Below are 25,970 nucleotides of genomic sequence, written 5' to 3'. Positions count from 1 at the left end.
GTGCGATTTTCCCAACTCGAAAGTAAACATCAAACGCGTGCTACGGCTTCCTATCACGCTTGATTCGTCTCCCAAGCGCCAGAAGCTACCGAACGCCGCGCGCAACAAGTGGGTGATGGTCTGTTTGTTACCATTCGAGCAAATCCTCGCCCTCGCTCTCTGGGAGGAAGAAAAAAAGTGTATACAACATGCCCACATACTTCAGAGTTTCAAGTGTCCATAAAGCATACAAACGACCGCATGGAAATCTTTCGCCTGCGTAACCATTGGGTGGGTCGTCATTTTCAATGCGAGTGACCTTCCCGCTTCAAGATTCGGAATCGCACATCATGAAATGCTTCAAGTCGAAATCAAGAAGCTGTCAGCTTCAGAAGCCAGGCTTCTCATTTTCGGACATCAGTGAAGTGGCCTGGTCCCAATCAAATCCGTTACACAGGGAAGATCCTATTTACCCCCTCTAATGCGAATCCATACACGTACACAGCTATTATGGGGACTAGTGACCATTAGTCGTATCCAAGTGAAACGACCTTTTCGTCCAATTTAATCATTTCGGTTCGATGCCTTTTCAACGATGACATACACCGCCCAATTGGGTAGGAACGGATTGGAATCCGGCAGATATGAGAGGTAGGATGCATTGCATATGTGTAGACGTCGCACAGTAGGGAAAAATGGCCTTAAATTGGCATCTAATTCATGCGACTGATTGCGATACTCGGAAATCCTTCATATTCCATGAGGAAAAACAAACATTGTTCGCCACTGATTACGGCAGTTTGAATATTTTTTCCCAACAATTCAACCAGTCCAGATGATTGTAAGGGGATAAAGAAGAGGGCCTCCCTTTGCAGAGTGGTTAGAGTCCGCTGCTACAAAGCAAAGCCATGCTGAAGGTGTCTGGGTTGGTCCAGGATCTTTCCGTAAAGAAAATTTCCTTGACTTCCCTGGGCATAGAATATCATCGTACCTGCCACACGATATACGAATACGAAAATGGCAAACTTTGGCAAAGAAAGCTCTCAGTTAGTAACTGTGGAAGTGCTCCTAAAACACTACGCTGAATAGCCGGCTCTACCTTTGACGGTGTTAGGCGTTTCGTCGGTAGGTTCAAGAAGGAGAAACATTATGCGCATATCGATACCAGGTTGGAGATGTTGGAGGCGGCCATGACGAAATTCTATGCGATCCGTAGAAAAATCGAAGAGGTGATGGAAGAAATCGATGAATCAAGCGTTGCGGAATCCAAGGAAAGCCCCGAGAAAAGAACCGCTCGGTTAGAGATACTGTCGGAGCGGCGTTGTCAAGAATCTTCAGATGTGATTCAGGAAACTGAGGACGTCTATTGCGAGTTGCGATCCTTGTTGTCATCTCTCAAGGGCGAACCAACATTTACAACATCATCTGCGAACCCTGAAGCTGCTGCTCAACATGTTGTTAAGCCAACGTCAACTGTGAAGCTGCCAGAACTTCGATTGCCTAATTTTGGAGGACGCCTACGAGTATGGGTTACGTTTCGTGATCAGTTTCAGAGCTTGATCCATCGCAACCATCAGTTGTCGGATATGGATAAATTCAGTTATCTTCGGTCATCTTTAGTGGGTGAAGCATTGCAGGAAGTTGGGATACTAGAGATGACGTTAGCAAATCATTCGATTGCCTGGGATCTACTACAGAAGCGCTACGAGAACAAAAAGCTTATTGTCAAGGCACATCTGGATGCTCTCTTCGCTGTAGAACCCATTAAGCGTGAAAGCTATGAAGCACTGAATCATCTCATCAACGAATACGACCGTAGCCTTCAGATGATGGGAAAGATTGGAGAGGAGACTGCCAATTGGAGCACGATATTGGTACATATGGTGTGTTGCAGACTTGATCCTGCCACACTTCGCCACTGGGAAACGCACCATTGTTCCAAAGATGTACCCAAGTACGACGATTTGATGGAATTTCTGCAGAATCAATGCTCAGTGCTCCAGTCTATCGCTCCAGAAAAATCCACCGACACTGACGTGAGGAAGGTGAGGACTTCTGTGAGTCATCCGTCGACACAGTTTTCCAACAATCGATGTCACTTCTGTGGTGAAGCTCAGCATTCAGCGTTCAGGTGCCAGCGATTTCTTAAAATGAAGGTGCCCGAACGATACGAGAAGGTTAAAAAATGTGGATTGTGTTTGAACTGCTTTTCTCCATCGCATCTTGTTCGGCTCTGCACAAAGGGTGTCTGCCGGCACTGTCAGCGGAAACATCACACTCTGCTGCATCTAGGATCTTCAGAAGGCGGAGCAGCTGCTACATAAACGCAGATCGGTTCCTCCGTCCCACAAGAACAGACTCGAACACAAAGAGCGAATAACCATCAAACACAGCCACACGCCCAGAACCAAACAGCACCAAGTCAAAACACGACCAATCACAAGATCATTCCCAATCGCAAGCACAAGGACACACCCACTACCCACCACAGATCGTACTCCCTCTCAACACACAAACTCACTGCCTGTCAGCATTCATACGCCATCTCGTCAAGTACTGTTGTCCACCGCCTTGGTGCGTATAACGGATCAGTATGGAAACGTGCAGCTTGCCAGAGCACTGCTAGGTTACGGTCGTATTCGTTGATGAGATGATTCAGTGCTTCATAGCTTTCACGCTTAATGGGTTCTACAGCGAAGAGAGCATCCAGATGTGCCTTGACAATAAGCTTTTTGTTCTCGTAGCGCTTCTGTAGTAGATCCCAGGCAATCGAATAATTTGCTAACGTCATCTCTAGTATCCCAACTTCCTGCAATGCTCGTGCTCCGAATACTGCTTCATTACTCGAAGTTTGTGCCAAAAGCTCAAGCTGGGAAGTTCTCCCAACCATTTGTCCATCGTTGGTATTGGAGGATCGTCTACAAAATCGACAAGAATGGTGAACGCAACCGTTATGCCACGGTCACTCAAAATATCGCCTTATTCGGAGAATATCCAATTGCACGTTTTGCCAAAGCTGATATCAGATTTGCCGACCGAATTTGTGAATGTGCAACAACTAGCGATTCCAGAGCATCTTACACTAGCGGATCCCACATTTTTTGAGCCGGGATCGACAGATCTGATCATCGGCGCCGAATATTATTACGATTTGCTGGCAGAGGGGGAAGTTAAGCTGGTAGACGATGGACCCACTCTGCAAGAAACCGTCTTCGGCTGGGTTGTCTCTGGACGCGTCCCCGGATCTTCTTCGGTTGTACAACGATCCATTTCGTATCCTTGTGTTGCACCCGATCTGAACGACCTGCTTAGGGGCGATTCATTTATTACGTAAGACAATTTTCGGGGTTTTTCAACCAACCCCCCCCCCCCCTCCCCCCATGATAAGATTTTTAGTATGAAAATTAAAAATAAATTGTATGGCGCGTAAGAAATTTCAAACCCCCCCTCCCCCCATAAACCCTTACATAATTAATGGAAAGCCCCTTACCAAGTTTTGGGAACTCGAATCCTGCCACTCTGGAGGAACGTTGTCAGTAGAAGAATCAATGTGCGAAGAAATCTTCGAGCGAACTACCACGCGTGACGAAACTGGTAGATTCGTAGTTACACTACCAAAAAAGGAATCTGTCATCCAGAAACTGGGGGATTCCAAGGCCAATGCTTTCAAACGATTCAACGGACTGGAGCGTCGGTTTGCAGCAAACACCGCCTTGAAAGAGGCATATTTCGAATTCATCAACGAATATAGATCGATGGGCCATATGAAAGAAGTGCCAGAAGAAGAGGAGCCTGCCTACTTTTTGCCACATCACGCAGTGCTAAAGCCTGATAGCACCACGACGAAACTTCGGGTCGTTTTTGACGCCTCGTGCCGCACGTCGACAGGCGTGTCCTTGAACGATAGATTGATGGTAGGGCCAGTCGTCCAAGACGATCTCCACTCCATTTCGTTACGATGCCGATTTTGGAAGTACGCTATCGTGGCAGACGTAGCAAAAATGTATAGAATGGTGAACGTTTGCCCAACTGACCATCCACTACAGTGCATCCTTTGGAGACCATCTCCTGACGACTCCATTAAGGCGTTCAAGTTAACCACGGTTACCTACGGAACTAGTTCTGCGCCCTATCTCGCAACGAAGTGCCTTCAACGCTTGGGAAGTGACGGTGAAGCAACGCATCCTGCTGCAGCGAAAGTGATGCAGCTAAGAAAGAAAGACTTTTACGTAGATGATGCGTTGACAGGGACTGACGATTTGGAAGAAGGAAAGGCTTTAGTATCGGAGCTGATCGACCTGATGAGCTCAGCTGGTTTCATCTTGAGGAAATGGAGTTCCAACATCGCCGAACTACTTGGTAATGTTCCGATAGATCTTCGAGACGAGCGTAGTTCCTTTGAGTTGGACTCGTCAACATCTGCCCTGAAAACCCTCGGTTTGATTTGGGAACCATCTGCTGATATCTTTCGTTTCACTGTTCCCAAGCTGCAATTGGATGCACCTATCACCAAAAGAACCGTTTAATCCGAATCGGCAAAAATTTTCGATCCGTTAGGACTAATTGGTCCGTTAGTTGTACAGGCTAAAATTTTTCTTCAAACGCTCTGGAAGCAGAAATGCGACTGGGACGATTTATTACCGGACGAGTTACAGAGCACTTGGATCGAATTTCGGAGAAATCTCCTGGCCTTAGACACTCTCACTGTCCCTCGCTGGGTCTCTTTCACCAAGGATCTAGTCACAGTAGAGTTACACGGATTTTCGGACGCTTCTAACGTTGCCTACGGTGCCTGCCTTTATCTTCGCTGTATTACGGTTGACGGTAACATAACTGCCAGGCTCGTTACCGCCAAATCCAGAGTCGCACCAGTTCGAGTTCATACCGGCTCGTTCTCCAAACTTCGGTGGACTCTGGGAGGCGGCGGTAAAGTCGTTTAAAGGTCATTTTCGCAAGATCGTTGGAAACCAGCAGCTTAGCTACGATGAGCTACATACAATTGTTCAGCAGGTGGCCGCAATATTGAATTCGCGCCCACTAATCCCGCTTAGCAACGACCCAAACGATTATGCTGCTTTAACCCCAGGACACTTCCTCGTTGGAAGACCGTTGACTGCGGTTCCTGAACCTGATCTTCAAGAGATACCCGAAAATCGGTTGTCAGTCTGGCAGCGATCGCAATATTTTGTGCAAAAACTCTGGCGGAAATGGAAAACCCACTATCTGTCGGATTTGCACAATAGAACCAAATGGACTAGGAAGCGTGATAACATCAAGGTTGGCACAATGATGTTAGTGAAGGAGGACAACCTGCCTCCGCAAAGGTGGCAATTGGGGCGAGTAGCAGATATTCATACCGGATCGGACGGAAACGTCCGAGTAGTAGAAGTCCGCACCAAGGACGGGCTTTTCAAACGAGCCATCTCCAAAATCTGCGTTCTTCCAATCAAGGATAACGCACCCACAGACGAAGAGTACTAGACTCTTCCATCGATGGTGCTTCGGCACCGCTGGAGTCTTCACATTGAGGGCCTCCGCTTTCCAGTTAAGTATGTATTTCATTGAATAATTCAAAAAGCTCAAGAAATGTTCATCCCCCATAGCCACCCGTCGGTCCCTTCGGGGACGCCCGTCATCAGAAGACATCGCGCTGCTATCTGGTCCATCCGTCAATCACGCTTTAGTTCACCATGTAGTCGTTGAGCATGCCCTATCCATGATGTCCATATCGTCCGTCCTGTTATTGAAATCTCGTTGTGACGTCAATCTATATCACCAATGCATTAACCACTCTCGCTGAAAGGTCATTACCGCATCTATCGTCATCAACCATCCAGCTGAGAAATTGGTACCAAATCTCAGCATCGCTGCAAACGCCATCGACAAGTCGTCCACAGGGCCTGATCAACCCGATCGGAGGGCTAATGTCTTCGTCGGCGCAGCATCGTTCATCGCACCATAGAACCGTAGTAGACCTTTTCAATTCGTTTGGAGCGACGTACCATCCGTCGTCATCGGTGCCTGGGGCACCTGCGGAGGCCAGGAGGCTGTTTTAGTTCATAAATTCAAGGTAAAAAGAACCCGTTCATTTCTAGCGTCGATTGATGTCAGCATACCACACCGGAGGACGTAGGACAGCATCAGCGAAGCCACCCACTAGTAGAGAAGTTCCATTTGACCCCAACAAGGGCACGGGCAACGTCGAAACAATCCATCAACATCAAGTCATCATCCCAGTCCAAGCAGAATCCAATATCGTCGTCATCATCATTGTAGTCCATCTCAAGCCCCTATCAGCAATCATCGTCTACATCAACAGTTCTTCGAGCGTCGAGCAATATCAGCTATCCAGCGATCAACAAGCAGGTCATCGCACTCCGGCTGAACTCGTCGGACAGAATACACCCGATTCTGTTTTTGCACGGGGGATGCGTACCGTGCAAAAAAAGTTTTCAGTTCAAATTTTCAAAAACCGTGTAAAAAAAGTAACACCATTTCTCGACGTTTCATGTAAAAATAAGGTTTTGGCAAAAAATTTTGTATGGAAACTTTTTTTGCACGGCCGTGTAAAAAAAAATCCGTGCAAAAACAGAATCGGGTGTACTGCTAGTATATAAGAACATCTAAATCAAAACAAATCATGCAAAATAGTAGGTAGCAGTAGCATTCGAAGTCGGTTAGGTAGAGGTACAGAGTCGGTCGAAATAGTATGCCCAGGATTTGATTGAAATTCCTATGATTTCAAGGCAGCCGGCATGTTCAGAATTAGATCAAACAGCAAAACTGGCAACCCAAACATATTTCACACGATCGGAGCTATATCACTCTCGCTCATCCTTATCATTATTATCATTACCATCTCGCATTTCCTATCAGCATAGATAGCTTATATACCGGTGAGACCCTAAGATAAAGATAGGACAACTGGGAATAAAATTGAATCCAGTTTGTGATCCAGTCGCTGATTGGTTGAATTTGATGTTTGCGAGTGTGTAGCTGCGTGTGGAAAGTTACCATCGGATGCGTTTGTTTTGGTTTTGCCCGTGTTGCCAGACTACTATATTTGGTCGTTTTTTTTTGCGGTTATGCATAAAAGTTCGTAGCCGACTGATGTAAACCTAACAAAAAAGTGAAACGAAATCAGATCGGAATGAATAAAAAATTTGAAACTGTATGTTGCAAAACTACAATTAATAGTAACATTTCCAGGAGAAGACGGCACAAGGCGAAGTGACAGAACTTTTGCCTTTGATAGAAATGCCTTTTTTTCTTCTTCTTTTTGGCATTACGTCCTCACTAGGACAGAGCCTACTTCTCAGCTTAGTGTTCAGTGAACACTTCCACGATTATTAGTTATGAGCTATCAATGCCAAAGTTGCCATTTTCGCATTCGTATATCGTGTGGCAGATAAGATGATACTCTATGCTCAGGGAAGTCAAGTCCCTGGGCGTAAAGTATTATCGCACCTGCCACACGATATACGTATGCGAAAATGGCCACTTTGGCAATAAAAGCTCTCAGTTAATAACTGTGGAAGTGCTCATTGAACACTAAGCTGAGAAGCAGGCTCTGTCCCAGTGAAGACGTAATGCCAAGAAGAAGAATACACTATAATTCACCTAATCAATACAATTAAAAAATAAATAATAATTAGGAATATTTTTTTGTGAAATAGTGTACCGTCTTCCATACAAATGGCAACACTGTTTTTACGTAACACGCAAGGGTGGAAAATTCACAACTGGGCTCATGGATGAAAAGAGGAACAACTAAAAGAAGCCAGGTGTCCGATCTTATCATATGTGAGAACGAATCGACCGCGATCGGTTATATTCGCGCGTAAACTCACCACACTGACCCTAGAGTATCGTTGTATATACTCAGGGCAGTTAGTTAGCTCTCGATCGTGCGCGCATGAGCATCAAATAAAGTTTATATTGTACCAAAACCCTTTCGAGCAAATACAGTCCAGTTTTTTAGATTCGATAATAAAGTGTTTCGAATAGCAAAGTTCCACGCGTATGTAGTTCTGTGAACATAAACGAATTCCGCGAAGTGTCCGAACTAGGGTCGTCTCCAACGGTACCGGTAGGAACAAACACTTTGGGGGCAAAAATGGGTGCACTACGTTAGGCATAAATACGTTAGGCATAAGGACGTTAAGCATAAGTACATTTGACATAAATACGATAGGCATAATGGATGTTTGGGATAATGGACATTAGGCATAATGGACGATAGGCATAATTACCAAAATGAAAATTGTTGTGAATAAACGAGGACAATTTCTCGGACAAAACTTGATTAAATGATTAGCATGAAAATGCTGTAAATTAACTTTCTGGTAACTTCTGTGACCATAGAGTAAAGCCATGCTGAAGGTATTTTAGTTCGGTTCCAAGTCGATCCAGGATCCTTGGCCATAAAGTATGTATCGTGCACAAATAAGAATGCAAAATGACTACTTTGGCATACTTTTGGTTAATAACTGTGGAAGTGCTCCTATGCTGCTCATCTTTTGAGTTTGATGTACACATATTATTGGTAAATTTTCCATCAGATATTACCCCTTCTTTAAATTGAAGGCTGTTCTTTATAGTTAAACTGTCGACAAAATTATTGGATTTAGTGCTGCTATTGTTTTAATCAGCGAACTTTTCATCTTTTATAATTAAACTGTTCTTTCGAGACATACTTATTCAGTAATCAATGTCATTATTGCTCTTAATACTTCCTTCTTTGAATCATAGGCTATTCTATATACGGTCAATTTTATGACTGGAAGAAACTAGCTGTTTAAAAATCAGCTTCTTCCAATAATATGCTGCTTTGTGGATTCTTGCTGTTCTAATAGTTATTGGAATTGAAGATGCAAAAAAATGCACGCCGTGTTAAATGCTGTTAAATTGACTTAAAAATCAAATATTACTTTTCAAACTCATCGAATCTAAAATATTTTCAAAGTGCTTTCGACAATGTTTACATATGTGGCTGATCAAAATTGTTTGAAAATCATCGAAAATTGTTGTCAGAAGAGACAAAGGAACTGTTTTTACTACATTAAATTGATGAGCAGACTCGGAGTGGGAATGTAACGATCTTGTTGGCGGCACATTACAGAATGTTATTGTTAAGATAATCTCACCTATCATAACATGAATTTTTGACTTGCTAGAGTCATTGTTGTCTTCAAGTTAATCATTTGCATCAAAAGTACTAATAATTATATAGAAAATTCCCTTATCTAGAATTAACGCAATTATGTAAGAGAAATATAACAAAAAAGTAATATACTCACCAGCATAAACATCTCTAGAAATAAATAACACTTGCACATCACTAACATGAAAGGATTCTTACAATAATGGATTGAGCTTGACTTTAGAATGATAACTATCTATCTATATATCTTCCATATGTTGCGATAATGGATTCATTGTCAAATTTCATAACACTGAAAATAGTAATTTATAACCAACCAATTAATCCTCCCCCTCGTGACGCTTTTTGTGTGATTTTTTCACTATTTTTTATGAGCTGTTACATCTTAAGGACACCCACACACCCCAGTTATGAAATTTGTAAATTTTCAATATGAAAAGAGTTTTGAATTGAACACACGCAATTTATTTTATGCCAAACGTCCATTATACCTAACGTATTTTATGCCTAACATCCATTATGCCTAATGTCTTTATGCCAGACATACCTATGCCAAACGTTCTTATGCCTCCAAAAATTTTCGTTCACCAAATAGGAGGCACATTTGCCCCAATAAGTATAGATTTCAAGCAAACTGGATTTCGTATGTAACATTAAATACTTTTTTCGTTCAAATGCCGCAATAACTTACACATTTGAATAGTTTCAGGATGTGCAGTACGTTAGAAAAATCTGATAATAATTTACCTTTTACCATGCTATTTAAAAACAACGAAATCTTATAAGAATCCACTCAAATTTGATTGTTTTTCAAAAACTCGATGTAAATGTATGACAAATATTTGTATTGTGAAATATTTATACTTAAGAACTGTAAAGTGAGGTATCCCTGATAAGGCTAGTGATTTTAATGCGTATAGCTTAAAATGTTTAATGTGCGATCCGCCCAAGTTGACAAATAAAATAACACAATTTTTGTTTATTTGTTAAGTAAAACGAATACAAGAGTAAATAGTATAAAGTGGATGCACTAATCTTCGCTCTGCTCTAGCTGTCGCCCAGATTCTTTGGAGGCGAAGACTTTTAACCTAATTGTAACGCATTAGAATTGAAAACATTGACAGAAAATTGAGGCTCTACATTCGAATTCCTTACTTATTCATGGTCGCCTAGTTATAGTAGACCTCGGTTATGGTATACTTTGGTTTAAATCTCTTAGTGAAAATCATTTTAACAAATAGAAGCAATTTATGTGATCAAATCCGAATATTTTCATATAAAGTTTAAATACCTTTAAGTCTCTGAATATATAAATCAATTCAACCAATATTGTTAGAAACATATCTATTTATTTTCGAAAAAACGATTGAGTCGTTTTGTAATCAATGTCATAACTTCAAAATTATTCCCATCCAGAAACAGAATATTATACAAATACTTAACGACTCATAATGATGTTTCTCACGTTTGTTCTAACTAAATACACTTTTGTATGTGATTTTTCTATGGACTATGTATTCTAATGGGTATGCTAATGAATGTATTCTAATTAACGATCTCCAATCCAGTTCCAACTGCAATTATACTAAAGAATACAGCTCGTTGGACCACCGCTACATGTAAATGGCTCGATGGTTGGATGTTCGCTGGTTAGACTCTGGGTCTCAGGTTGAAGCAATTCCAACTTATATGCACTCGAATGGCAAGAGTAAATGTCAAACTGACTTTGACGTTTGTGCAGCGTCGCATTGCAAGCGTCCCATGCTTTAGTCTTATCCCGTTTTCCTGATTATTCCGGAGACTTTCCCGAACTTTTCCTTCTCACGATCACGAGGCATCCATTGTCGAATACAACAGTGAAAAACTTACGTATAGCTATTGATCCGATTTCGTGACATACAAACACCATTCCATTTTTATTTATATAAATAGATAGATAAATCATGATTCTATTTTTTTACTGCAATAGATAACCAAGATAATAGTACTAGTAAAAAAAATAATGTTCGAACAAAAGTAATTTTCAAAAAGGGTAAATTTTTCAACATAATTTCACTAAAACGTATGCTAATATTCTCAGATTCCTAGAAATTGAGCATACCAACTGTTGTAGCGGAATTCAGCGACGCTCCAGTCGCCGACCTCGTTAACCATTGTTTTACACAATCTATATAATTGCCTAAAATTTTCTCTCTCTTCCAAATCATAAATGCGAAAAGTTGGTCGCTGTTGCTTTGTAGACCCCATCAATTGTTACCGTATCACATGAATTGTATGAAAGGAATTAAGAATATAACTTGAAGTCAGTTGAAAGTGTAACCCATATACTGTCTCGTGTACTTATTTCCCCTCCGTTCACAGTCTCGAAGTTCACCGGAATTTTTTCGGACCTCTCGGAAACACCATACATCAAGGAGTGATTAATTTAGATTTTTTAAAAGGTTCTAAAAATTGATCAATAATAACAAAATCTTGCACAGGATTCTCAAAGAATTATGCACACGACTTTAAACGTGATCAGGATTCTTTCTCCTCAGTAGGATTGCATAAATATCTAGCCAGAATTTTCATGGAATTCGATGCGTAATTTTAAAAAAATCCAGGGCAAAGTAACAAGATTGAAGGTGAATTCATCATAGAATTATGAGCAGGTTTCTTTTGAAATCCACGACAGCATTCTCAAACATTCCAAGGAAGGATTTTGAAGGAATCTTAGGCACAATTGTTGTAAAACCACTTAATTCTAATAAAGATGTTCGTATATGTTTGATTAGAAATTTCATTTCGGGTCATGATTCTCAAAACACATTATGGACATTATTCTCACAGGATCTAAATTATGGGTATATTGTTCAAAATATCATTGGCATGATAATTGCATGATTTCAAAAAGAACTTTCCCATCATCCAGCAGATTTCTTCTAAAGGAACCAGCTCCTTTACTGGCTTTTGGCAGATTTCATGCGGATGCAATTGAAAACACGCGATTGAGCAGGCCTGATCTAGATAATATAATGGACATCACTTCAACTGGTCTCGGTGACTGAAAAAGCTCTTTTGCCCCCCATCCGCTCTAAATATTTTATTTTTCTAGAATAAAGAACTGGGAAGTGATTGCGACTAACTAAATATATTTTTCTTGATGTATAACAGACCGGGTAGTGAGTTAGAACACACTTTATATTTAGTTGCAATGACTGGAAGTTGGCCCCATTTGAGCAATGATGAACCACCTGAAGAATGTAAAAAATCACATTTTAATCAGTCTAAGTAACTGAAAAAACTCATTTAATTGTATTTTCCACTGACTAAACATTTTTTTAAGGGAAGTCAACCGGGGAATACTATGGAGTACATTACTTTCACTCACAAAAGGGCCCGTTTTGCTCAATTTTTATCAACATACTATTTTTCCCCACATTTGTTAATTGCGTCAGACTACAGCAATTGAAATATTTTTTGGCGCATAATCAACTGGTATATACGATAGAGTTCCTTCTTTAAATTTATTTGACTGAAAGACTCAGTATTAGTCCAGTTTTCATTCCTTGAACTGCCGCGATCAGTTGTATAATCCCTTCAATATTAAAATATTAAGTTTTAGGGCAAAATGCAGCAATGGTCATCGACACTAAATGAAGTGTGCCAGATTTTTCTACACAAGATAAAATTTATTTGATTAGTTGAAGTTGACTACAACTTTCTTTTTACAACTTTCGTTCCAGATTTTTTTTTTTGTGAAATGGAGCTAAATGGGCTTTTCTAGTTACCGTAAAATCGGGTGTAATTGATCAGAAGGATGAAATTGATCATTGCTCGCATAACTTCTGATCTCGCCCTATAAGCCATTGGTAACCATGTGTGTAGCTCGTTGTTTCTGAGCATTTGAATGGATTTTCATGTTATTTAACAACGCTATGGGGAAGAAAGGATCAATATCTACCTGCCCGTGATGTTGGTTTGAATGCTATTTCTTTCATTTGCTCAGAAACAACGAGCTACGCACTTTGTTACCAATGGCTTTTAGGGCGTTATCTCAGAGTATGCGAGATTGTATCGCACGATTTTATTTATTCCTAATGGAGCACAAATATCAATGTAACCTGCAGAAAATGAACGTTGTTTGTCGTAACTATTGTCGAATTATGTGTTGTGAAGTTTTTTGCCTCAAAGAATGTTTATTACTTTGAAAATAATGTAAAATTTCAAAATCATGTACGGTGCAGTGTTTACAAACATCCTTGAACTTATAGTTCTAAGCAAGGATTTGAACATGGTATAAACCTGAAGGTTTGTGAGGATGCTTAAGATATATCCCCAAACCAGATTTCATCACCAAAACTCGTACCAATTAGCTCATATGGTTGATATAATTGAATTTCTGTTAGATATCATTGAATTCCTTGATAAATTGCATACATTTAGGCGTTTTCCGCGTAATTCTTGAAATTTAACTAGGGTAGGTGTACCAATTATGGATGCAATATGTAAACAGTATGGATAAAAATCAAATTTTAACCGCGTTTCTAAAACGTAAGCATGACTTGTTGATGTTAATTACTACTTTGAAGCCTTGCGAAACAGTTGAATTAAACAGTTTTAGTACTAAATTAACTTAAAGCTTCTAAAAATTGGTTTTAAAAAGCGTTGTCTTTGTACCAATTATGGCAATAGCGTGCCTATCATTCGACATAAAAGTGTACCAATTATGGACTATCGAATATTTGCACGAAATGAAGTCAAACGCCATCCAGAAAGAATGATAATGCAACGCTTATAAGTAATGAAGTGATTGCTCATAAATGTTTCCAACAAATTTGTGTTAAATAGATGTTAAATCAATTTATTGCAATGGGTTCATGGGAGAAAACGAATTTCCGAATAGGAGTCAAAATGTAGAGAAAATGCAAAATATAAAACAAAACAGCATTAATGAACTCACATTACCTTTCCAGCGCTTAGTTTTAACGGAAAAAGAGCGAAAATTCAAAAATCGAATATCGCTGAAAACCCCTCACTACCATGAAATTAGCATCTTCCGCTTGTGAACGTTTTCGAAAGTGTGATTGAAAAATCTAGGTAATTGATTACAAAACATGAAGATAATGCCTTACCGAACCGACCCGTCGTGGAAGCCACCAGTAAAATAGCTTTATTTCTTTTATATTACTGATCAAAAAATGTAAACAAACCGCCTCCAGAGTATCGCCATAATTGGGCTCTCATACACTCTTTGTACCAGTTATCGACATAGTGGAAATATCACGATTTCCAACTTAAAATAGTAGATTTAGTTGCTCACCAGCTAAATTTGTTCATTTGTTGTCACTAGGCAACATACATTTATCGGTTGAAGCAGTTTTACCGGATGAAAACATAAATTTCGTGACGGGTGTTCCTTAGCAAACTGCTAAGGGATCGTTCAAATATTACGTAACGCAAGAGGGGGAGGGAGGGGTCTCAAATAGTGTTACGGTCCATACAAAAATTTAAATTTTTCCATACAAAAGTTGTTACGAGGGGGGAGGGAGGGGGTCTGAAATTGGCAAATTTTGCGTTACGTAATATTTGAATGAACCCTAAGAAGGTGACATATGTGTGTGGCAAATATTTCAAATGTTCATTTTTCAAAGCTTATTGCACGAATATTCTTATCACGGTTTAGTTATCATCAAAAATAAATAGGTTTATCCTTCCTGTGAATATTAGCCGTTATATTCTATTAAAACAATAAGAAAAATCTCTCTTTGTTCCCACTATTGCCATATTTGGTACTATAGCCATAATTGGTACTTCTACCCTATTCATTTTTTATATAAATATTGCATTGTTAAGAATTTGACAAGCATATTCGGATTCAGGGAGCTCAAATTTATCATGTAGAAATGTTTTGAAAACTAACGATAATGGCATTGACAAGTGATCAATTTCACCCCGAAATGAGATCCCCTGATTTTTTATTCTAGAGACATTTGTTAACACTAAAATGACATTTGTTAAAAAATTTCGGTACATGAGTCGATGAGGCTCACCTTCGTACTTGTTTTCCTGCATTTTGTTGTTTGGCATTGTCAACATTATAGAAAACAGACTAAAAAAACCGTGAAAAATGATCAATTTCATCCGAAATTACGGTACTATGACCGATTGAAATGTTGTTCTTTGTATTCCTCAGATAATTCTACGTCAGGTAAGAATTATTTGAGGTCTCGCAATCAGTTGTAATTCTTTGAAACATGAAAAAACATAGTGTTAAGGGCAAAATGGGACAAAACGGACTTTTTGCTTCATCTTACTACCCAGATAATTCTACACTAGAAAACAATATTTAGTTAGCCGTAATTGAAGACAACTATCTTTATTCCAAAACAAAAGTATGTTCTAGCGTAAATTGGGACAAAAGGGCACTTCTGCACGATTCTGGTGGAAGAAACTGTCCTATTCGACTCCTTGACGATTGTTCCATGAAATGTGGAGGATTTGGAGAACCGCAATCAACCGCGTGAATTTGGTGCCGTTTTAGGTCCACTTTTTCCCACTGGGCGTCCGTTGCACGGTGAACGTCACGGAATATAGATAGACGAACGAAGACAACCCGTCTCCTTTGGTGCACGCTTTGGCCCATCGCCGCCGTCAAGTGGATTCACGTCCCTCGGAGTAGCCGAAAAGATATTCGGAATTATTTTTAGCTCGACTCAAATTGGAAATTGGTACGGCCAAGCCGCGCCGCTGGATTGAATTGAATTGGGGATTGGAGTGGAAATGTGTATTTATCACGGCAGAATCTCTGTCTTCGGGTTCTGGGTTGAGTGAGAGCAGGGTGTTGTTTGGATTTGGGCCTGGTTTGTCCTTGATATTGAAAACAACATAAAACAAATGGTGCGGGTGGTATCGAAAGCAAACCAAGCGGGAGATAGGTTCACTTGTACGGCCTTGATGTACTACATGTAAATTCAGTTTGGATGGGAAGATCCAAAATCCAATTTCAGTGGACTACACCGTTTCTTAGATTCAATTTGTTTACAAAGACAATCGACTGCCATTCTTCAGTCTCAAGCTCGATTATAAATGAAAGTAGGTTTATAAATATTTTATCTACCTACATCAATTATCAAACAAGTTGTTTACAAATTATGCGTCTTACACAGTGTATTCTGTGCCTTTTCCCTTTTGGAGACTTCTAATTGATACCGATATGATTGTTGCTGTTATTCTTTTTTGTGCTCAAATTGCAAATCAATCTCTAATGGTTTGGGTAATGGCTACGATTAGAATAGCTAAGATCACTTTTCAGCATAACATAGCATAAAATTCAAGAACCTTAATTTCAAGAAATTCAAGAAGCATATTTCATTTTTTCTAACTAGGTAATCTCCTAAGCTACATTCGGATAATTTCAGCATACATGAAATGAAAAACGTATTATGTCAGTGCATGTTTCATGATTTCTTTACAAAGAAAATGGTTGAAGTGGCTTCGTGGTTTCATCGTATACCTATATGTGTCATCAATTACAATAGTTTGACTCACATTTCCTATGAAACACATTTGCGAAGGGTTGATAAGACTTAACCAAAGTCCAATATGAATCACATGTAACGTGAGTCAATTGGCACATCATGATACTAAAAATTTCAAAATACGTCACACGTTGACGCAAATGATAGCCCAAGAAATGGGCCCACTCACATGGAAGGCTATTTGAAAAATGCTATGAATGAGCTGCACATGTTTGAACAATCAATTTGAGCGAAATCTGTTTGTTGCTAAAAATTTATAGCTTTATATTTATGAGAACAAGCCCAGTGCCATTGTAGAGCAGCGAAGAGTCTATATTTCATTTAGTAATAATCACCCCATTGTTAATCGACAAGGTGATATTGTGCAAATAAATAATAAAGAACGGCTGTCTGTTTGCGAAAATTTTTAATTGAAGCCACTGCTGCATCACCCAATTGGAACAATCCCGACCCCGGATGAATAAACGAATCAACGGCCGAAACCAAAGGTAGATTACCGGTTCAAGGCAATAGAGGAAAAACATCGTACACATATGCGAACGCATCCAGAAGAAAAATATACAAATGAAAGAGCAAAGTAGAATTAATTAAAAAACTTTTCAATTAACCTAGTGAAAGCTGATGAAGCTTGCGAGGGGTATCGAATTCAGAACAAAAGCGGGGCACACAATGTATACGTTCGATACAAATGATAACTGTTCGTATAAAAAAAAACTTTTCCAAAGCTACTCCGATACATTTATTAAGGGATTTCAGCAAGAATTTCTACAGAGTTCGAACTAAGCCTTTCTCGAGGGATTCTTCCAAAAATGTCTTTTGCAATTCCACCAAGAATTCCTCGAAGGCTTTAAGGACTTATTCCAGGATTTTTTTAGTAATACATTCTCACAACAATTTGCTACACATTGTTTCTGCACCTCCAAAATACTTCGAGAGGTTCATATTCATACAGGTTCTCCATACAGAAATACCTCGATAGAACGTAACTCGAATCCTGTTTTCGTTACGTTATATCGAAGCATTTTTTTTTTGTTTTTCATTTTGTACAACAGTTTTTTTTATAAGGAAATAAATCTAAAATTAATGTTTCTTATGTATTATATAAACTATTTTTTTTCCTTTTTTTCCTTTTTTTATTTAATTTATTTAGAACGTATTTCACAGCAAGCTAGTGACTCCCGGAGAAATGGTTTGAAATATTCCGGAAAAAATCTTATAGGAATTTTTGAAACTTTAAAGAAATACCTGAGATTTCTAAGAATCTTCAAAAGAAGATAATGTTGACCAATCCGAGAACATTTTTAATGCATTGTGGTTGGGGAAGCTGGAATAAGACCGCCAGCCTAAGCAATTTAATTTATATGACAAAATCAAGAATAAATAAATATGTTTTCGGCGTAGCATGTTGTTTTTTGAAGCCATGGGCATGGTCACAAATGATCAAAGGTATTGTATTTGTGCAAATTTATTTATTTTATGGCACTTGAAAAAGTGATTACTTATAACGATTGCTTTCAGCGACGAGGTAGAAGCGACCACCATGATTTTTGTGCATAATTTTACGAAAAAAATACATAAATTCATTGCGATTCTAAGAAGTATGATGTTCTATGAATTCTACATTGTTTAACCTAGATGTTGAATCATGTTTTCGCTAAATTAATCCTTTAATCTTAGATGTAGGGGGATTAGGGGCATAATGAACACCCGGGGCGAAATGGACACTCCCTCAATCTCTGAGAATATGTATACTTCATCAAATGTTCATGTTCATGAAATGTTAAACGGAAAAAAGGTTTATGTTTTGCTTCAATTGTCCTAAGAATTTTGACTTTAAGTTTTTTCTGCTTCAAATTGGCATATAAGCCAGGCGGTGGGAGAATCTAATTTTTGAGCAAAATAACGAACCCAGAAAGGTTCTTCTTTCTCAACTCTTATGATAGAGGGAGAGCCCTTTTACACATGGGAACGACTGACAGACATTAAATATTTGGGAATCATTAAATTTCAGTGTTCATTTTGCCCCTATACCTTTTACCAGCCTTGTTAGGACCTAATTTTCAATCTCACTTTTCAGACATATGATATGATTATTATTACCGTGAACGAATGTAGCACGTCGTACTAATATCTAATAACTTAAAAACTAGCCGGGAGTGATTGGAAAAAAATGTCATTGTATGGTCTTAAAAAAGCATTTGCTCGATGTGTCCATTATGCCCCGGATTCCCCTACATATACCTATTATCACATTGCGACACCCGAATCACGGAAAATGTCTGGATTTGGCTTGATTTTTTACCATAATTGACTTAATTTCATTTGAATAACGATGTACAACGTACACTCCCGTGCATAAGTTTGGGTTCACCCCCTAAAAACATGCAAAAGTGTTCTGTTAAGCCGCATTCGAAAGGCAAAGAGTTATTTTTACTTCGTTTTTTTTTCAAAAACATTTTTTCAATTTTGTATACTAAATTTTTACTTAAAGTTGTTATAATTTTCAAAAAACACACTGAAAAATCATATCTAATTTCCTCAGCATTAGATCGACCAAAATTTTAAATCAAAGTTTCATTAGAATCGTAATCTTTTATTCTTTGAAGAGACCCCACGAAATTTTGGCGGAAGAATCTGGAAAGTATTCAAAATCAATGAAACAGTCAGTCAAGTCATCGTGCAAAAGTTTGGGTTCACCCCTCAGTATGATGCAAATCGTACAAATGTTTGGGTTCACCTGAGCCGCACGCACATCATTTTTGTCCATATCTCTGCCATTTTTCAACCGATTTTAATAGTTTAAAGCTTTTTTGAGCGCAAATAATAGCGCGTGCAAGATTGGTTTGAGATTTAACAGATTTAAGTAAGTTCAGGTGTACCCAAACTTTTGCACGATACACCATACTGAGGGGTGAACCCAAACTTTTGCACGATGACTTGACTGACTGTTTAATTGATTTTGAATACTTTTCAGATTTTTCCGCAAAAAATTCATGAGTGCTCTTCAAAGAATATAAGATTACGATTCTAATGACACCCTGTTTTAAAATTTTGGTCGATCCAATGCTGAGGGTTTTTTCAGTGTGTTTTTTGAAAAATGTCACAACTTTAAGTACAAATTTAGTATACAAAGTTCAAAGAATGTTTTTGGAAAAATACAAACGAGGTAGGAATAACTCTTTGCCTTTCGAATGCGGCTTAGAGGAGTTTGGATTGGACGTGTAATCACAGAGATATGGACTGAACACTCTTGCATGTTTTTAGGGGGTGAACCAAAACTAATGCACGATTTCTGTTAATGCATTAATGGAGAATTTGTTGCGTTTTTTTTTTTAATTTTCCTTGCGAAATCCTTATGTGAGCATCTTATAAAATTCGATCAACTTCAATATCGATGGGCAAAAACATTGTTTTTGATATTTGGTATGAAAAAAATTGATGTGAATATCACCCAAAATACCTGGTGTTCAAGTAAATTGCTTGATGAACTTTCGAGAAAACCGTCATTTACATGCCAAACTGGAGGTGGTCCGTCTTACCCCAGGGGGCGCTCTTACCCCGTCTTCCCTTAATTTTGACAAATGTTTTGATGGGTTGTCTGCATAAATTGCTGCAGGAGTCCTGTGAACAATAATTGCAAAAGCAAATTTGAAAATCCAAAAATAGCATTATAAGGAATTTAATGTAAAAACAACTCAACACCTTTATTCGCAGATGAGATGTTCGATTAAAAGAAATCGATCATGTTACATTCGCCCTAGTTCTATCACATGCTTGATATCTTTGAAGGATTTTCCATAGAAAGCTGAACGAACACCAGGAAAAAAAATTGGCGGTGTTCTGGGGGAATTCTTTGGGGAATTTGGGGAAATTGCTCAGTTTTTGGAGGAATCCCTGAATATTTTTTGGTAAGAGAAAAATCAGTGGAAAATCTCTGGACCAACTCCACTATTTCTTGGAGAAATCACTGGAAGAACCCTTTAAGACCTCTCTTTAGAAATTCTTGGTGATACAAATACGCTGTGTAAAACGACGCATAATGCGAAAATTCAAACTAAATTAATAATCCCCCTTATTCAGCCTATGGCTAGGGACTGAAGAAAAGCAGCCGATTATCTCGGAGAAACACAAGGTTAACTGCACCATTGTTCCGGGTAGCAAAGGAAGGGCACAACACTGTAGAGGGCGCCCTGGTACTCCACAGGATCCGTTTGCGGTTATGTTTTATTTAGTCCCCCCTAACCATCCGTTCTTAGTCACGGTAAGCTTAAAGCCGCATGAATTAGGGGTGAGGTGGACTTTTATCACCGGAACAGGCAGTCCGTAGTGTGAATTCTTTGATAATTGAAACAACTGCCAGCGATTCCTTGAATCCAGAATTTCTTTGAAACATTTCCTAGATATATTCTGGGTATTTTTTTTAATAATCCTCGATGGAACCCCTTAAGTATGTTTGAACCATTTCTTGGTTGAACTCCAGGAGAATTTTCTGATGGAGGAATCCTTAAGACGGGAATCCGTTTATTCTCTACAGATTAATTTTTTATAGGAAGATGATCCCAGGAACCATTTCTGAAGAAATTCTCAAAAGTTTTATAGATGAAAATCGGGTTATTTTCTGGGAGATCTCTATCTGAACTATTTTGAGAATACTTTGATATTCCTGGAACAATTATTGCAACATCCCATGAATGAATCCCATGTTGTGAAACATCTCGTGGAAAGGACTATGGTGGCAGCGCGGTCCGGCACACTCACAGGTCTCTTTAACCTTCCAGTCGTCGCGTGGTTTTCCACCGTCAGAACCACCACGCTGCTGTTGTGAACAAAAAGCGATGTTTTTTAAACAGTGTTGTACAAAATACAACAGCGCGACGACTGAAGTGTTAAATGTGTCTAAATCAATAGTTATTAACCCCTCTACCGGCAGCTTCATTTTTTACCGCAAGAACAAAAATTCAAATCGCGATAACTTTTTTTGTTTCTCGGTATTTTTGCACCATTTTTTCACAAGCTCTCAAAAAACTCTTCTTGTTTAATCCATGTCAATATTAATGATTAATGATCTGGTTTTAAAGATATTTCAATGTTTCTTGGGGGACCGACATTTTCCATATAAAATGTCATAGGCGGCCTTTTTGTTTTACGTCTATTTATCGAAAAAATAAAATGTGGGCTATAAAGGGTGTCCACGATGAAATTGCCACACTATGAAATTGCTCTAACTTTTTAACCGTTGCGTAGAATTGATTGAAAATTGGGTGGATTTAGTTCATAGTGCATTATTTACATCCTGCAAGTTTTAAAGTCCTGTGATCAAAACTCTCGGAAATGGAGTCGAAAGAACAGCTCGTGCGTGAAAAAACTTGCGCTTTCATCACGAGAACAAGGATCTCTCGCATCGTCCAATCGCTAAAACGTTGAGAATCACGAATCCCACGGTGTCGCGAGTGATTAAGCGGTTCGAGGAACGACTGACCACCAATCGGAAGCCCAGAAGTGAAGGAAAAAGTATTCCGTACAACACCAAAAATCACAACCGCGTAGTTGGGGCCTTGAACCGAAACCCTAACGCCTCCGTTCGGGATGTGGCTAAGAACCTGCACCTAAGCCGAAGTTTTGTCCAGAAATTAGTTCGAATAACTAAAATTGTGTTGTTTGAAAGGCGGATAAGTCACTTTTGTATCTACGAGTAAAAAGAGAAATCTCGCATAATTTGTGATCTCTTCCTAAAAGCCATAGGTGACCAAGTGTGTAGCTTGTTATTACTGAGCAAACGAATGGATTTATAGTTTTTATGTTGGTCCGTTTCCGTTCATCTGCTTAATAACAACGAGCCACACACTCGGTTTCCAATTGTTTTTAGAGTGAAGGTACATAGAAGCCAAACCTCGAATTTTCAAAAGCACGAGTCTGGAGAAGCAGACAACCGGTAACTCACTGGTCACTCGCTGGTGTTGACCGCATTCAATAAAATGTTCAACGCAAAACGTTGTCAAGTTCTCTAGATTTGTGCTCTTGAAAATTCGAGGTTTGACTTCGATGCATCTTCACCTTAGAACGAGATCATAAGTTTTGCGAGAAATATTTCCTAATAACTTCTTACATCATTATGACCAATTTAAGTACGATTTTCAAGGTATTTCATGGAAAATAATAAAAAGGACGCTTGAGACAGTTTTGCGATTATGCGTATATCATATGTCATTTATGCTTATTACAGCTCTTTTGACCAAGAACAACTTTACCTTGTATGCCAAGGTGTTCAAATGGTTTGATCTTGCAGTTTGTCCCGTATCTCCATACGTTCAACGCAATGTGCATCGGTACAAAAACAAATAAATAAATACTTTACACAAAATTAAAAAACAATGTTCTGGCTCGGGGGACCCATTTTTTTGATTTTGGTCGCAAATGAAAAAGCAAAGTCTAATTGTTTTTAGTTAGTTCAGTTAGTTTAGTTCAGACTTACCTATTTTTTTGTAATAAAGTTACTCCACAAAGACACCGTGAGGATTCTTAGGAGACATGTCTGCTTCATAGCAAAAACCTGTTGGTGTATTTACTTTGTGCCTGACACAATCCTTGTCATTTTTATTTCAACTTCTAAGAAGAATACCCCCATGGAAATTTTACCATAACTGAGCCATGCCTGAAGGTCCCACTTACCTCGGATTAATTGCTACAAAATTGCAATTTCCAGTCAACATACCATCCGTTTTAACAACAAAGATTTAATGAAATTCTGTTCAGCTGTGGCTACTCGACCAATTTCTGACAAATTTTGATAAAATGATAACTGAACTTAATAATTATTTGTAGTGGATTCCATCTATTTATTGTAACAGCTCAATACTAATAATATGCAATGGCTTGTATTTTACCGGTCTATTCTCTTGATTTTCGAAATATTAAGCGTTTTTATTTTAATCGCATGGCAAAACGAACCCTTGTGAATTTTTCATCTTGAACGAATAATCAAAAATATAACAAAATTTTACTAGTGAACACTTGTGAGCTATCGCAAATTAATGCTAAAAGAAATTCTAAGTAATACATGTGAACAAAAAAAATCTGTTTAATGGAGCCCATAGTAGTTTGTCTACGATTTAAAAATAAAACAGGAAGCGTTCTTTATCTGTAAAACAAACCGTCGTTTAAAATCCCTTAATTGAATGCGAGTTACACCACCGCAAACGAAAAACATATACACTCACACACAACTAAAACCCCCCAAAATAATCACCTTTGATAATTGCATTCGAATCACTTTAAAACCGTTGAATCGCTATGCGCACTTTTGCGGCTAATTATTATTGCACTGATTCGCTTTTCACAGCCAAACACACACCGGCTCCAAAAGATTTTCCTATTTTCGTTTTTCTGTTTCGTTTGCCACTTTTCGACACCGAAATCTGTTTGGGCTTCAGCTCGTCTTGAACTCGAACCAGAATATATGAAAGGCGGCAAGCACTCACTAAGAGCTGTTCTTCCCTTTTTTCCACGTTTTTTGAGCCAACTTCAGAACACACTGCAGATCGAATGCACAAATTTCCCTTCTTATCAATTAAAAATTCAGACACGTATTAATATGTTGGCAGAATTAATTATTCGAAAATTATTCCAAGACTTCCTAGCACTTAATCTTGGCGCAAAATACCTTCCTCGAGACTTATCGAACCGACTTGATAACCGAACCGAACAGCACGAACGTTCACTGCGAACTGAAACTGAGGAAAGTCATCACCAGCCACTCAACTCAACTCAGCTCAGCCATGAGCCAAACCATCGGCAAAGCCAAGCAGCTGATCATTTTCCATCAATCCCACCCACCTTCGTTTCGTATAGCAGAGTGCGCTCGCTGCTGGCGGATCAAAAATCATCTCACACGGTGCTCCCCAGACCGGTATTATCAGGAAAAAAAAATCGCCATCAAATCTGTGTTCACCAGTCGCCTGCTACACTGAACGAAAACTCCGGTCGCACATTGAATGATTTGTAATTCACATGATTATAAAACTTAACATTCCACATTTTGAATGACTATGAGAGAATATGATGTATCCACAGTCTGTTGAGCAAAAACCATCCAATTCAGAGATGAATTTTAGATCACAATAGAATGGTATTAGGCAGCTAATCGAACAATGATAACACAAATGAAGAGCATGCAATTTATGACGGATTTTAATTTCTTCCATGTCCCAAACCAAAAATCATTCAATTACTGTCTGAAGTACCAGACGAAAAGGGGATGGTCAAATGTCAAATCAATCTACCAAATCTATACGTAAACATAACAACGGCAGCGTGGTTTTCCAAGCGTTTCTGGGTGAATTTAACAGGTAATTGCACTTGAAATTTTACATTAGCCCCTTCGGTATAATTTATTTTACACTTCTAAATGGTATCTACCAACCACAGGTCGCTAATATGCTGGTATTCCATGGAGCTCATACAATGTGTTCGGCAGGTTGGCATCTGTTCCCGAAGACTGACGAATAATACATTTTATAACCTCGTAGTGGAAATAAATAATAATGTACATTCATCAACAAAGTTCTGAAGTTGATTTTTTTATTTGAATTCTTTTAAATTATTAACTAGAATGGAATAAGGATTGTTTACATGTGTGTATGATAATCATTCAGGCATCTATTTGAAAGATAAAAATCATTCCAAGACTGGATGATTTTCATTCGGAGTAATTTGTAAACAGATGATTTTCGCGCAGATGAAAATCATCTTGATTGTGTCTGAAAATAGGTATGGGGCTCGGATGAGTCAATAATCATTCAATGTGCGACCGGAGTTTTCGTTCAGTGTATGGACCTATGCACGGGTTCACTAATCTGACGTTTGAGCGGTGCCGAATTCACTCGTTGCCATGCAAGGGGGTGTCAAGAGCCAATAATTACCAACCCAACGTCCATTCAACTTGGCGTCCAGTGTTCTTGTTTTGATTATTTTGGGATGGACAAAACAAAGTTTTTATGGGTAGGAGACATCAATGATACCTCGCTGATGCATAAAACAATAAACAAAATGATGAACAAATGAAAAGCGTATTAAAATACGACGATTTAATGCGATATGTTTAATTGCCAGAATCTAGCACTAGCAGCGTATGAGCAGTATACTCGAAAATCAGGAGCAAGGTTAGGGCAAACCGACCAGAAAGTGGGTACCAAAACGCGAAGTACCAAAACGATGTGAGGAAGAGCCGAAATGTATGCAGAATGACAGTCGTGTCAGTCCCCTGTTGCCATGGGCACATAAAAAACATGGCACCGCTAAAACGTCAAATA

General features: G+C 38.9%; 1 protein-coding gene and 1 long non-coding RNA gene across 3 annotated transcripts in view; one reads left to right on the top strand and one right to left on the bottom strand.

The window, feature by feature from the left end:
- The window catches only part of LOC5575457 (cAMP-dependent protein kinase catalytic subunit PRKX), a 251,102-nt gene extending 226,703 nt beyond the window's left edge, over positions 1–24,399 (bottom strand). For both annotated transcript variants that reach the window (XM_001661926.2, XM_021848840.1), the window contains exon 1: positions 23,909–24,399. The gene's annotated coding sequence lies outside the window, so the exon portion shown is untranslated. The remainder of the gene's footprint in view (positions 1–23,908) is intronic.
- Positions 24,400–24,722: 323 nt separating this feature from the next.
- LOC110679037 lies at positions 24,723–25,221 on the top strand. Its single transcript, XR_002502155.1, has 2 exons — positions 24,723–25,007; positions 25,087–25,221. It is a non-coding gene; the product is annotated as an uncharacterized LOC110679037 (long non-coding RNA).
- The last annotated feature ends 749 nt before the right edge of the window (positions 25,222–25,970 follow it).

Source organism: Aedes aegypti, chromosome 3 (assembly GCF_002204515.2).
Source record: "Aedes aegypti strain LVP_AGWG chromosome 3, AaegL5.0 Primary Assembly, whole genome shotgun sequence".
Classification (NCBI taxonomy): domain Eukaryota; kingdom Metazoa; phylum Arthropoda; class Insecta; order Diptera; family Culicidae; genus Aedes; species Aedes aegypti.
Note: the sequence above shows the minus strand (reverse complement) of the source record. Positions and strands in the feature narration are given on the sequence as shown.